The 15,346-nt window shown below is 47.0% G+C and overlaps 1 protein-coding gene and 1 pseudogene across 1 annotated transcript in view; one reads left to right on the top strand and one right to left on the bottom strand.

Annotated features, from left to right (window-relative positions):
* The window catches only part of LOC141730196 (uncharacterized), a 35,136-nt pseudogene extending 24,022 nt beyond the window's left edge, over positions 1-11,114 (bottom strand).
* Positions 1-15,346, top strand: part of LOC141730248 (uncharacterized) — a 265,824-nt gene that overhangs the window by 187,942 nt on the left and 62,536 nt on the right. The window lies entirely within an intron of this gene.

Below are 15,346 nucleotides of genomic sequence, written 5' to 3'. Positions count from 1 at the left end.
ACTGCAATCAAAATCAAGGAGCAGAATGCCTGGATCCATCACTCTCGGGTGAAGAAGGCCCAGAAGCCCCTTCAGGAGTGACACCAGGAGACAATGAACTGAGACTAAAACTTATTCGGGCAAAATGAGTATATTGCGGTCGGGAGTAGCTCATACTTTAGTGTACAGAATTGTTTTGTATGGAATTATAACTGAAGTTTTAGAACTAGAGAGTACCTCTACCCAAAGCAATGCTGAATGGCCTTGGTCCCTGGCATTTAATCAGTATACTGGATCCATAGGAAAACCTTCTGAGATAAAGAAGGTTTATATTAAACATATCTACTGTAGTAATCCACGAGAATCAAGTATGTGAGGAGTAAGAATAGCAAGAACAGGAGCTGTGAACACTTCAAGGAATCTGAAGCGAAGAAATCAAAGTAAAGTGCTTAGTCATCAAAAGGATGGCTTATGAGAGACCAGATGTAATTAGTGTCTGAACCTCCCCTGGTGTATATGAACACCAGGAAGTCTGTGATAACCTAAGTGAATCAGACAGTTGGTGTAATTTCACCCTGATACAGCCTGTAGGCAATGAATTTAGGCTCTTCTCTCAAGATTTCCCCTCCATTATCTTCTGCCCTGAACACAGTCCACAGCTTGATCTTAGCTAAGGGCAAGGTGGGTGACCAGGAGAGACATTCCTGCTTGCCACACATCTGGGAAATCAGGTGCTTTGGAGGGAGAGAGAGAAGTTAGATTCCCTGAAGTCTCTACATTTCAGAACAAACATCTGTCTCAAGTATGACCTAAACCTCTGTCAGATACACTTGTGAAGTGTGTCTGAATTTGTAGTAGGAGCCCAGCACATCCCTCTGGCAGGGAAGGATGATCATGGACAGAAAGCAGTTCCTGTTCCCCATAACAAACATCTAACTGGCATATTAGGGACAAGATTAGGAGTTTTAAATAGAATTGATTCAGAAATACTGATGAATAAACTGGCTGCTGCAGCAGGTAGCCTAACAAAATTGAAGCAGCCTTTATAGTAATCTCTACTGGCATTAGGAACTAGCCAGTGACAGATTTCAAAAGTACTGCCAAAGTAAAGAAGAATGAACAGGCCGGGGACCAAGACCACAAATTGATAGTAGAAGCACTTAGTATAGTTCAAGATAATGTGTCTTTAGCTTTCAGTTGTATACAAGCACAGTTATGGATACAAGCAACAGCAGCTCTGATCATATAGGAAAGGGGTGAAGGTAATTTTCCAGCTGAAATTCAGAAAATTGAATGAGATAATGCAATTGATTTTGAAAGGAAGTTTTAATCCTGGTGGATTATGGTGAATTTCACCTATGATCCTATTTCTAATGTGGCCACTGCCTTTGTGCTTACCATACGTAATGCCACTGTTTATGTTATCCATCCCATCATTGCCCTAAGATTAAACCATGAAGAAACAACACTCTATCCTTCAGAACATAGAGTGTGGGCACAAAAAGATGAATGAAAAGTGGCAGGTAGTAAACTTAGAATCCTGCATTACTAGAGAACAAATGGGATTCATTTGTGAAAGCAATACTGCTAATGCCCAGGATGTGTTTGGACACTGAACAGAGTATTTGTCACTTTGAAATTCATCCAATCACTGACCAGAAAACTGTGCTCGTATATACTGGAAAAGGGCGTATGTTTGAGAACTGCTTGTGCTGCTGTACAAATTAATAGCAATGATGTTATTCTGTCTAGTAGAAACCATTCTAATCTCTGTATTTGTATTTGTAATTTTGTTAAGATTATTGGGTGTGATTTTTCGTATTTGGTACCAGTAACATCCCACCAGCTGATTACAGCCAATTACACAATGTATCACAGACTACCACCTACCCCTATCGGGGTGAACCTTACATTGGTAAAACAATTAATTAAGCACCAAGACCTATTAGAAGTCTTGAAAGAAATCCGAGAAAGTGGAAAGAAAACCTTAATTACTGTCCACCATGGTACAAAAGAAATAACCAGAGTTCTACAAAGAATAAAATACGGATAATCACTGGTGAGATGTGGTCTTTGGGTGATCACCAACTGCAAATGGAATCTTTGATAAGTTGTGCCACCCTATTCTAGTTTTACTAATATTAGTTGGGATAAGCTTAGGATTATCTATTACATTGTTAATTTGGAACTGGAGAATGCTACAACGAATAGCTGTACTAACCTCTTTGTCAAATGTACATGGTAAAGCGCTAAAAGACACTTATTGTCGTGGAAATTTTCCTTAAGTAAAAGAATTTACTTATTTCCTAGGAAAGGGGGGAATGAGACAGAATATCCATCCTGAACTAGGTAAAGTGTCTAGGAGAGGTGAAGGGTCTGTGGAGCTAAAGCTGAAGGAGAGGCCGCGTTCCAGAGACAGCAAGGAGACAGAGAAAGAAAAACAGAAAAACCACGAGGTCAATCTGCCCCCGACTTAGGAATTCCTTCGATAAAGAAGAATTAGTGCTAAATGTCGTGTGGAATGAATATGTATGAACTTAATTTGAAACTGTATGCATATGCATTTGGAAGGGGGGATAAAAAGGGGACTCGGAGTCTCCAGGGGCACGCATGCCCTTTTGGGGAGTCTTGCGTCCGGCGCGCGTCGTAATAAAGCATACCGGGCTTTACAACTTTTACAAGTTGTGAGGTTTCTTCTTTTCTCCGTGTCATGGTTTGAGCCTGGCACAGAGCCAGTGCCCCCATGAAAATGCCTCACCCTGGTGTCTGCTGTGAGATGTGACCAGGAATAAGCAAAACAGGCTCCAACTTAAACATAAATAACACTTTATTACCTAAAACTACAGGGAAAAAATAGGAAAGACTATAAGGAAAAGAAAAAAAAAATTGAAAACCTTACAAAAACCACTTTTCCTCCTCCCCACTCCCTGACTTTCCCAATCCAATACATTCTCTCAAAAATACCAACTGCCCAGCCCGGCACGACACTTTAGTATACTCAAACTGCAGTTCATGAAGAGGAACGGAGTCCTTCTTGTTCCATAGGCTTCTGGAAACACACTGAAATCCCGGATGCTTCCTTGTCACTTCGGCACCGCCCGGAAAGTCCATTTGCCGCTTGTGACCCGTTCCTTCCATGCTCAGTGCTCTCACCACCGAGACATGGCCAGAGCTGCTTTTAGGGTGGTCTTTCAAGGATGCCTTGTCTCACTCCAAAAAGGCACAGTCTCTGCCTTTGGGACAACTGTCCCCCCCATATATTTCCAACCCCCTGGGGCCGGGGGGTCCTCACAAATGAACCCTCCTGGTTTTGAGTCACTGCCTCCCCCTAAATGCAGTCTGTGTCACAGGAACAACTGAGTCCATGGCTACAAGAAAAAAGTCCAGCCAAACGGCCACTCCAAATCATCTCTCCCCATCCAATCATCTCCACATCTCATCTCTTATCTCCCTTCTTATTCAGCTTCGAGGAGGATTAGCATTTTTGCAAGGCTCTAATCATGAAAGGAAGGGTTAAAAGTTTTCAGTCTCTGTCTGTCGGTCCCGGAACGGCTCCCACGGGAACGGCTCCCACGCACGCTGCCCACACGCTGCCGCTGCGGCCGGGCAGTCTTCCTCCCCCTTCTCGCTGGCTGCTCTCCTGGGGGGGGGAAGGGGGGCTGGCTGCTCGAGGGCTCGATGTCTCTTGGGGCTCCCCCACCCTTCCATCCTTGGAGCCCCCCCGAAGCCCCCTCAACCCCATTTCTGTCCAGGCCCCGGGCCTACCACGTGGCTGGCCCCTCCCCCGCCCAGCAGCAGCGGGCCGGGCGAGGGAGAGAGGTCTGAACTCCTCGGCCGACGAGGTCCAAAGAGGAAATGCCAGGGCAGTGCCCTGCTTTTAACCCCTGTGTATTCTCGGAGGTGTGTCCAAACCCCACTGGCTACACCAGGTGTCAGTATGAAACCCAAAACCTTCATTGGTTTGACCACAGCTTCCCAGAATTCCCACTCCTTCCGGGTCAAACCATGACACTCCGCAAAACACCTAGTTACTCCAAACAAGCTACAGCTGCGAAGTCCTTAGTTGGGCAGCAGTTGTAGCTCGTGAAGGTAACTGGAATAAACAGAGGTGGATCGAGAGGCCCAGGAGGAGCCCCTGAGAGGACACACGAAGAACTGTGCTGCAGAGAAGAACAGCTTGGTACAGTATGGGACTTGAGAGATACGGAATATAACGAGAATACAACAGTTGTTCTCGGACAATACAAGATTCCAGATTAACAGTTTGCCATTTGTCATTGACCTGACGGGCCCATCCCCTATGTTCAGTGGGATAGAGAACAGCTCCATTATGGTTTAATCCTAATGCAATAACAGGGAAGACTAAATGTACAGAAGCATTGCGTATGGTTAAAACAAAAGCAGTGGCTGTGTTTGAAATGGGATCATAGGTAAAGTTCACCAGGTTCCACCAGGATTGGAATTCTCTTTCAAATTCAGTGGCACTGTCCCAAATTATTTTCCAAACTTCTGTGGGGAAGGTGCTTTCCTCGCCCATCTCTTATAATTGAAGCAGAGACCGACTGCATCCACAGTTGTGCCTGGATACAGCTGAGGGCTAGGGAAACATTGTTCTGTGTAGCACTAAGTGCATCAATCACCAATTTGTGGTCATTCACGTTCGCTCTTTCCCAATTTGGCAGAATGTTTGACAGCAGCCACTGGTGTGTCCCCAAGGCTAACAGAGATGACTTCAGTGGTTGCTGTAATTTGGTCAGATCTCTAGTTGTAGCAGCCAATTTGTTCATTAGTACTTCAGAATCAATGCTATTCAGAATTCCCAATCCTGTACGCATAACACCGGTCACGTCTCTTGGTGTTCTAATTTTAAAAGAGCTTCGTTTCCGAAGCCAAGTGGTCCAGCCTTCAAAAGAAGTTTGCAGAAACGGAGAACAGGCTGGCTGGATTTCTGAAACGTTGCTCTGCATTAGCAATTTGACCTGTTTGAGAGACATGCCAGATTGAATATTATTTGTTGTTGGCCAGTTTTCCTGATTATATAAAGTCCAATCTTGAAAATTCTTGGGATGAGTATGACCGGTGGTACAGGTGAAGTGGTGACAGTGGTAAAGTAGGTTTCAGCATTTATTACAAATTTAAAAGAAAGGTCTTGTGTATCCTTGGACTAGAGGCAAACTACCTCCGCAGTGTGAGTTAATGTAAAAATGTGCCAGCAGTCTCGTACGCTTAGGTGCGTACAGACTTGCTCCTGTTTGTTTTCCTGCTTTGCTATAGTCAGACCCATTAACCATTCAACACCCGATGCTAATTTGTTCTCGCACTACTCCTTGAAGCTGCCAGGTTTTCTGTTTCTCCCATTCTTGTCAAGTATACAACTTGTCTTCATGTGTAACTACTGTTAATAAGTTTAGACCCATGACATCTCCCATAGATCCGATAAATTGCAGGAAGGCTTGAGACCAGGGCTATGTAAAGGGGCCTCCTGTTGCCTCTGCCAATTGGGGTGTGATTGCCGTGTTTACCCTGCTCAGTGCAGGCCTTACAGTGTCTGCCCTTTGAGATGTATTAGAAAAGGGCTTCACACCTTGCATCTGAGAGAGCGTAATTACAGCACTTGGTGTGAGTTTTGGTACAGTGTTTATCTTGAATGTGTAAACCAAGCCTCTTAGTCCTAATGGACTAGCTGTGTCATTCTGCCAACAACATGTCACGTAAGTGGGTTTGAGCAAAGTTAAACTGTACCGGCAATCAAGTGATGCATCATTACAATCTCTTGTAATTGCAAGATTGTTAGTTTTGAGACCTAAAGCATAACTACCAATATGTTGCTGGCGGCAACACAGAGTGAGGGGACTTTTTATTTTGAAACTTCCCCATTTCTTCATGGGACATAATTTTGCTGAAGGGATGTCCAGATGATTCCTTCCACCTGTTTCCATAAAATTTCCTGCAATTCTGGTGGAGGTGGCCTTTTCATGGAGAGTTCCTTCCACCTTTCTGCATGTTACCAAAATTCACTCACCAACTGTTCCCATCTGTCAGGGTTCTCATCAACTCATTCTGATCCCATCTCCACTCATTCGGGTGGTACACCTTGGAGTCATGCAGCACTAGGGTTGCCAGGCTCGGGTAACGGCCCTTGGGATAGGTTCCAAGAACATTGGTGTGCTGAATGATGGCTTCGGGCCACAGCTGCTCACCAGGAGGTTGTCCATGAAATTGTGGTAATATGCAGAAAAGTATTAGCAAGGCTATCATGTTTCGGATGATTCTCATGTCCCTCGGGGTTCTCCTGTAAAAGCAAGAACAACAAAAAATCATGCCACTGAGAGGCAGAAAGGAGTTTAAAATGAGGGGATTATCCAGCGTGTGTCTATGTGGTGCTCTTTTCCAAGAGCGTCAGAGGCTACCCATGCATATTTATTCAGAGGGGTTTTCAGCACAAGTGGTACCTCGCCCACCGTGGGGAGGTCCACTAAGACAGGTTGTCCAGGGTAATGTGATGGATTGTTTGCATCGTCGGGACCTTCCAGTGAAGGGATGATGCTTGGAGGTGTGGGGTAAAAAGCAGTAACTTTGGGGCAGCCGTTCACCCCCCACCTGCCATTTACCCCTTTAACAGCCTCCCACAGTCAACAGTCCCAGTTTGCTTTCTGGGGCATAAGGAACCGCTTTAAAAGGCCATTTGTCCTTTCCACGATCCCGTTAGCCTGAGGGTAGTAAGGAGTATGAAAGGTCCACTTTATGCCTTTGGCTCTGGCCCAATCATGAACCACCTTGGCAGTAAAGTGAGACCCGTTGTCAGACTGAATTTCTTGTGGCTTTGGAAAAGTTCCAAACCACCCCTGCAATGCTTTAACTGTATTATCACCTGTGGCCCTTTTAAAAGCATCAGCTTGTACCAACCCAGATACAATTTCCACTCCTACCAACACAAAATGTTTACCTCCTGACTTCTTAAAAGGACCAATATAATCTACCTGCTACACATCCCACAAGCCTTTACCTTTCCTCAAATGCAGAGGATCATCCTCTAAAGGATGCCTTTCCAGTCGCTTGCGGCACTGTTCGCAGGCCGATATGCATGTTTTACACATTTTCCTGGTGACTGGCCAGCCGCGGGCGTGTGCTTCCTGGTACAGATCTTTGGCACCTGTGTGCTGTCTTTTTACATGTAACCATTCTAACAGTTGATTCCAATCCTCTGAAATAGTTTTGTTTTTCAGGGGGCTAAGCCTTGCTAGTTCATCAACTCTGTTGTTCCATTCACCTGCTTGATTCCCATCTGTTTGATGAGAAGCTACCCAACCAACCAGAAAGTTTCCTTTACTGGCGATTTCTAGGATTTCTTTCCATTTATCTTTCTGCCACACTGGGATTCTGTTAACTTCCCAGCCATTCTGTTGCCAGAAAGGGAGCCACTCAGTGCAGCCTCTGTATACTGCATATGAATCAGGGTAGATGTAAACAGGAGAAGTGTTTTGTGCCTCACGCTGGAAAACACTCCAGAGAGCTATGAGTTCTCCTACCTGAGCGCTGCCCTCCCCTTCTGTGATGATTTTTTTCACCAGATGAAATATGTAAAGCAGCCGCCTTATATTTCCAAATCTTTCCTTCCTGCTTTGAAGAAGCATCTGTAAACCAACAGTTTGCTGCTATTTCAGGTGAGAATGGTAGTGCTACTTTTATTACAGAAACAGGTTTGTCTTGACTACTATCCAGGCTCTCAGTGTCTTGTATTGCCAAGAATTTTGCAGCACCTTCTGTGACAGAAAAGTTATTGCAGTAGTTCTCTATCTGAGCATATCATTTCCTGACTGACAACATTTGGGCTATACCGCCAGGTGGAGGGGTCCCATTTGTGACAGCTTTAATTACCTTGAAGGGACCTCTCAAGATGATAGCTTATTGCCGTGTGATTTTTTCTACTTCAATGAGAGCTAAGCTAACAACAAACGATCCTTTTTCCCAGGTAGTGTGTCTTTTCTCAGCATCTTTAAAACCATGGGAAAAGAAGCTGACAGGCCTCGTTGGACCCTCAGGATCTCGCTGCCAGATGTGTATTGATAGTCCTGAGGAGGCAAATCCCCATTCCACTTGGAAAGGGTCTTTAGGGTGAATGGGCCCCAATGCCTGATGTGCTGTGGCTTCAAAAATCAGCAATTGTAATACTTCCTCCTGAGAAGGAGTCCAATCTCATTTGACTCCTTTCCTAAGTAAGTTGTAAAGGGGCCTAGCAATGACTGAGAAATCTGGGATATGTTTCCTCCAGAATACTAACAGTCCTAAGGCTTACTGGAGGTCTTTTTTGTTTTCGGGCATTTTTATTTGCTCTAAAGAAGTTAAAGTGTCAGGTGCAATGCATGTGCTACCAGATCGCCACCAAATTCCCAGAAATTTTACTTCCTGAGAAGGCTTTTGAATTTTCTCTGAAGGAATCTTTAAATCAAGGCTCTCCAGATGAGAGATTATATTCTGCTGGAGATCCCCCACTTCTTTAATTTCCTCTCCTCCCACCAAAATGTCATCAATGTATTGGTACACAGCTACAGTGTCAGGTTTAGGTATTTTTTCTAATTCCTTATCTAAAGCATGGTGTGCTAGTGTTGGAGAGTGTTTGTATCCCTGAGGGAGTCTGGTGAATGTGTACTGCTGTCCCTCCCATGTGAATGCAAAGCGATCCATGTCCTCTGGCTGTATAGGTATCATGAAGAACATGTCTTTGACATCTATGGTTGCCATGATTGTGTGAGCTTTCTCTTGTATTGATGTTATTAGTTCAGCTAAATTTGGCAGTGCTGCAGTCAGAGGGTCAGCGTTGGCACTGAGCCTACGGTAATAAATCGTAAGTCTCTACTTCGTGTTGGGCTTTCGGACTGGCCACACGGGTGAATTGTATGGGGAGTGTGTGTTAATTATTATTCCTTGATCACGCAAATCCTGAATAACTGGTTTGATGCCTTCTCTAGCTTCAGAAGGCAAGGGATACTGTTTCACATTGATTATTTTACTGTAAGGCAGTGCAGGTGCGGTCTGAAGCAGCCTAATGTTAAGTGGCGGAGTGCCAAAAGACCACAGAAAACCCTCAGTGTCTTCCTGCAAGGACATCCATCCCTAGCAGATTATTCGGGATGTCCCCAATTACCATTTTGACAACCAATTGATTTTCTTCTCCAGGGAGTGTTACTTTGACCAGAGCAACATTCATTGGTTCTATGGTTCCTAAAGCATTAAGAACGCAGCATTGCCTTATTGTTGGAACAACTCCACACTTCTGAGCATCTCTATGTGTAAGTGCGGAGATCTGGGCTCCCGTATCAACAATTTATGTTACCAGAACTTTTTTGGGGCCCATGATTGCTGTAATTAACATGTCTCCTGGTTTATTTTTTGTGAGCATTCATAAGTAAACCCAACCTCCACCCCTTCGCTCACCTGTAAGCGGTGGAGATATTAGTTTCCCGAAAGCTCTGTTGGTGTAGATTCAGTGTTTGTGTTTTGGGGTACGGGCGGTTATGTTGGGCAGTTAAGTTGCTTAGGCTCTGTGAAAGAAGTTGCGAAAGAGTTACTTCCGGCTTACTGCTGGTGCTTTTCAGGAGACACGCAGCCAGGGTTTCACTGTCCAAGTTCTGTGAAAGAAGCTGAGAAACAGTTAATTTTGGCTCAGTGGCTGTGTTCTGTGGGAGAGGCTGAGACGCAGCTTCACTGCCCAGATTCCGAGGGAGAAGCTGGGAAAGGATTAACTTTGGCTCATTGCCTGTGTTCTGTGGAAGACACTGTGATGTACTGTGTGTACTGTACTGTGTATTGGTAGGAGCGTTTGTTAGTTTCTGATGAGGTAGAGGGATCGGTGCACTAGGCTGGGTAGGGGGGTTTGGCCTCCGTAAATTCCAGTTAGTTATGATTTTCTGCAATTTTTCAAGTGGTAAACCATCCATTATGTCCCGGGGGACCCCTTTTTTATTCCCAGCATCCACCAGCATTGTCTGTTGGAAATTTGTTTTCCTGGTTCTGTGTTTTCAGGGTTAGGGGCTCCCATAAACCGGACACCTTTTGTTTTTTCTGATTTTTCCTCTAGGCTTTTTACAGGCCCATACTGTCTACAATAATTTATTAAATCAACTGCTACCTCACTCCATGTCCAAATTTTGCGGCTGCTGCTAGATGCGTCTGATGGTGTTGTGGGGGTCTGTGTTGGTGTATAGGGTGATGGGGCAGACTCAGACTGATCAGTGGAGTTGTTAAGAAATCTATCCAGTCTATCTATTGGGCTTAAAGCCATAATTGTTTTTTGAATAGTAATTGCTGTTGATTTCAATGTTTCTGGAAGCCCACGAATTAAAGGGGTCATAATTTCAGGCTTCACAGGCAGTTGCATTGGGGATTCAAAACCAGGAATTAATTTTCTCTTATGAATCATTTGCAAACATGCAGCTTTTTGTACACTTTCTAAGATCTGGTCGGAGGTAGTGGCAATTGCCAGGGGATCACCGCTTTCCAAGGGATTTATTCCCCCGGCCCAATAGGCTGCATGTTGTGTTAGAGACCAGGAGTCACGCTTATCTCCTGTTGTTAGGAAAACACCACGTCCCCAGTATCCACTGGCTTCTTGTTCAGTTAACTTAATCTGGTCTCCGCCAGTGAGAGACACACAGAACACATATTCCGTTTCTGATTCATGAGGAAGTCGTCCGAATTCCTTTTTCAATTTATTTTATTCGGTAGCGCTGAATGGTGTTTGTTTAGTTTTTATGTGGGGATCCAGGTCTTCATCATTAATATAATTATATTCAGTTTTAATAAAAAGTCTCAAACGAGGACAGCTATTTTCCCCACAATTTTTAACTGTTTCAGATTCTTTGTAAGGATAGTTTTGTTTTGCTGCCTCGAGCTCTTTGTATGGATAGATTTTTTTAATGCAAGATGTTCCTTTTTCTTCCTCCTCTGTAGAGGAGTTGATTTTGTGTATGTTTTTGGTGTGTTCTTCTCTGAGGGCAGCTCGCAGCATGTAAATTTCATTTCTATCCTCATTTAACTGCTTTTGCAAAATTTCAACTAAATTTTGAAGGGAGTCTATAATTATCATTTCCTCACTTCTCCATTTACAGCGGTTTTCTATGGCTGCAGTGAGACATGCTCCGAGAACTGAGCAAAGAATGTTCTTATTTTTACCTATTTTGAATTTTGATTTATGTTGCAGAGAACATATTCTATCAATGACATTTTCCAAATTAAACCAATTGTTCTCTGTCCAAGTTTCTCCACCAGATGACGGTTTTGCATTGTGTTTAGCAAGCAACCAGTAAAAGTCAGCTTTTGCTTTAGGATTGAGATTTTCATTCATTTTGTGTGAAGGGACCAGAACTATACCAGGGAGCTGATTTGTGAACTCAAGTTACACAATCATACAGACCTTTTTATGCCCTTTGTCTCCCTAGATAGCTGAAGAAACAAAATCTGTCTGGGAGGCACTGTTTTAATTGCTTCAGCTTTGTCCCTTCCTTTCCAGACAGTCCAGATACACAATCACACTCACACACGCACACAAATGTTTTCTTTGTGAGGGGACCAGAACCTAGAACAGGGGGAATGCCACTGAGCCTTTGCTGGGCCACCCCTTGCTCCATGTGTAGGTGAAGGGACAATATCTGTCTAAAAGGCACAGCTTAATTTCTTCAGGTCTGTCCCCTCCCTTTTAGACAGTCCAGGTACACAAATACAGCAGTAACAACAGTAACAGGTTCAGATACAACTCCAATACAACATCAATTCCAATATCAATATCAGGATTAGGAGGAGTATCAGTGTCGGTGTCCGTGCCGGTAAGATCAGTAACAGAAGTGACAGTAACAGTTTCCCCTGCTTTTGCACCGAAAAATCTTTTGTGTCAATTCCAGAGCCTGTGTGCTCAATCAAGGGTGAGATTTGGCTTTGGCATATGCAGTCTGACGGAGATTACAGACTACACAGAACCTGCAAAATCTCACTGGCTACCATAATCCCATCCTCGTCGCCAATTATGTGAGGGTCCACCTGAAATGAACGGGTGACGAATGATTTTTTTGGTGCAAAAAATAACCAACAAAGGCACAGGGGTTTTGCAGTAACAAATCAACAAAATGCAATTTTATTAATGATAACCACAACTGAATATGCATTTGGTTAGGGAATCTGGGGAAGAGAAGGGTAAGACAAGGGAAAGAGGGAGGAAAGAAGGTTAGGGAGGGGCTTATAGCTACCGAAATGTGATGTCTTCGGGGGTCCCGCCTCCGAAACTCGCTGGTGCACGCTTTGGGGAGATCTCAGAGGACAGTCGGAACCGAACCCCAAAATATACTGTTCTTGGTTGGGGGAAGGGTGGCCGAAATTTGGTTTCCATGGAGGGCAAAAGAATAGGAACAGCAGGAGGGGGGAGGTTACTCCATTGTTTTCATGCCCGAATGTTTGCAGGTACGTTTACTCTGGGCAGTTTTTCCCCCCTCCCCGAGCTGGGGGGGGGGGGTGGGGGTTCAGTCCCAGTCTCTGGAAGGAGGTTGCCAAGGGGGTACCAGGGGGGTGCCAGTAGGGTGCCGGGGGGTTCCTTGTCTTGTCTTGGTTCCTTGATAAGGGGATTCGCATCTCTGTTTGTCTGTCACGGTGGTGGAAGGCAGGCGAGAGGGGTCTTCTCTTGGAGGGGAGGAGCCAGCCCAGAGCTCAGTGCAGCCAAGTCAGAAGGTTGGAAGAAAGTCCAGTTCCATTGTTCAGAAAAGGGCAGCATGCCCCTTCGGGTTCAGCATGGCATGTTCTGAAAACACCACCTGTGAACACACTGAATAAGCATGAGACTTTCTTTCCCAACTGGCTCAACAGTTTTTAACCTTTCGGGGGTCTTTTCTCATGACAATTGTGAGGCAAAAAATGAAGGATTTTTGGATGGACTTTCACAACCAGAAACTGCTGCTCCATCCCCACGGGCTGCAGGCCCCCATGGGCAGGGCTAGGCCGTGGGGGCTGCTCCCCTGCACAGCCTCCCCTTCACATCCCTGCCAGAGCCATGGGCAGCTGCCTGTGGCCCCCGAGCGTGCTCAGGAATTGACCACTGCTGCTGGAGGCCTTGGTGCTGAGCCCCTGAATCATCTCTCACTCGGACATGCTGACAAACAAAGGAGGAACAGGGCCTCAGTGGCCCAAAGAGCTGCCCACAGAACCAGGAGAACCTGGACGAGTGGGATTGCAGAAGCAGCGTGGGGAGAACATCCAGGCAGGCTGCCAGGGGCTGAGGCTGGGGAAATGGAAAATCTGCAGTGGGAAGGAAACAACACAGCATCTGGTATTTTGAAACACAGCTAGAGTTTTCCTGTGCATTCTGACTATGAATCACCAATGGTGGGCTGTGAAATTTCTAATACCTGTCTGGCCCTTGGGGCTGAGCTGTGGGATGAAACTCTGGGAGGAGACCTGGGAGAGATCCTAGAGTGAGCCAGGGTCCCCCACGTCAGAGCAGAGCCCGGAACATCAGGAAGGGATCCATGGCAGCCTCGCTCCCCCTCTACCCTTTCCTCACCATGGGCCAAACAACATCCTGAAGCACATTGTGACAGAACTGCTCAAAGGGGATGGTGGGTGCATTCCCTCAGCCTTGTCCTGGGGCTCAGCAGCTGAGGGCTCTGGCTGCACATCTGGACACGCCGTGCCCGGCACAGCAGGAAGGGATCCATGGCAGCCTCGCTGCCCCGCTGCTGCTTCCATGCCCTGCAGGGCTGTTTCCCAGCCTGGCCTGGCTGCAGCTTCTCCCCAGCCTCTGCAGGAAGGCATTGGGCATCAGCTGCCACACAGCCCAAACTCACCAGGGATCCCCTGCATTTTCCCAGTCCCCAGGCACATCCTGAGGAGTGGCTGCTTGGAGGAGGGAGGGCCATAGCCAGCCCCAAAGACCTGGGGGCATCAGGATTTTCCTGATCATTACCCATGTCTTGGACAAGTATTGCCTCCTGAAGAGGCCACCTCCTGGATATGCAATGATTCCATCTGATCCAGCTGTGACTCTTCCTTTCTCAAGGGATGGACAGAGAGGCTCTATGGAAGGTGGCATTTCCTGCAGGAAGGGAGACGATGCCAGGCACAGTCACAGGAGGTAATTGCCGTGCCTCTGGGCCTGAGCCCAGCTGAGGCTTGAGCTGCCCTCTCTGCTGCTTGGCATTGCGGGCACAGCCCGGACAAGACAGGCACAGCCCAGAGGAATTGTCCCGAGCAGGCTCAGGGCACTCGGCTACTGAGCTGTCCTGCTGGGCTCCCTCCGTGGGAGACACGTCCCGAAACCTGGGAGCGGCTGCACAGGGTGCCCATGGTGGGGAAAGGGCAGAGGGGGAGATCGAGGCTCCAGTGTGTCCTGAGAGGGCCTGGCCATGGGCCCGTGGGCTGTGGGAGCTGTTCCATGGGCAGGTGGGCAAGCAGGAGGGAGGGACGGAGGTTGGGAGCGACAGATATGGCACTGCAGATTTCCCCAAGCATTTAGTGAGGATTTCCTGTGTGGGAGGGAGGGAGAGAGCCCCAGGGCCCTGGCTGCTCCAGCTGCCCCTCCAGGGATGTCGCACAGGACGTGCAAAGTGCGTGGAGAGTGACCAGGAGGCACAGGCTCCCACAGCCTTACCCCACCCCCTTGCAGTGCCCAATTCCCCAATTAAGAAGGGGATCCCAGCACACCATGGAAATGGTTCTGTAGCATCTGTGATCCCTTCTCGGCTGGGATCCTGACTTGGATTACTTGGAAATGCTGGTGAATGGTGCTTTGAAGACCTTGCCAGATGTTGGAGGCATGTTCTGAATGTACCTTTCCTGACAGAATAATCCGTGGCAGTGTGGCAAGAGTTTACTCATGAGACAGTTCCCTTAAGTTCTTCTGAGGGTGGATCAGTTCTGGAAACCTTACCCTGCTCCCTTCTGGAGCCCTGAGTGATCCCACAGGATCGCTGTCAGTGGGAAGAAGGAGCATTTATCTGTCCATCCTCCTCCCGTGTGCAATGCCACTGTGTCCTTCTGTGCACTCTGTACAGCCACAGAGAAGAGCAGAGAGGGAAGGGGCTGGGCCCAGGGCTGTGCCCCGGGGCTGAGCCTTTCTCAGCTCCTTTGCTGCCCCCAGGGAGCCCGAGCTGCTCCTGCTGCCACTGCCAAGGCCTGGCCCTGCCTGGGGCTGGGTTTGGAGCTGCTGGCAGCTCCAGAGAGTCCTTTCTGCCCCAACTAGCCCGCATGGGGCTCCTTCCATCCCAGTGTGGGGCCACTGCAGGCACAAGGTCCCCCTGGCCCTGCTCCTGAGTGGAAGGCAGAGCCAAGGGAGTGCCTTGGATGGCACCAGTCACCCAGGTGCCCTCACTGCCACTCGGTCCTGAAG

The sequence above is a fragment of the Zonotrichia albicollis genome, chromosome 9 (genome assembly GCF_047830755.1).
Source record: "Zonotrichia albicollis isolate bZonAlb1 chromosome 9, bZonAlb1.hap1, whole genome shotgun sequence".
NCBI lineage: Eukaryota > Metazoa > Chordata > Aves > Passeriformes > Passerellidae > Zonotrichia > Zonotrichia albicollis.
This window is presented reverse-complemented; position numbering and strand designations above follow the sequence as displayed.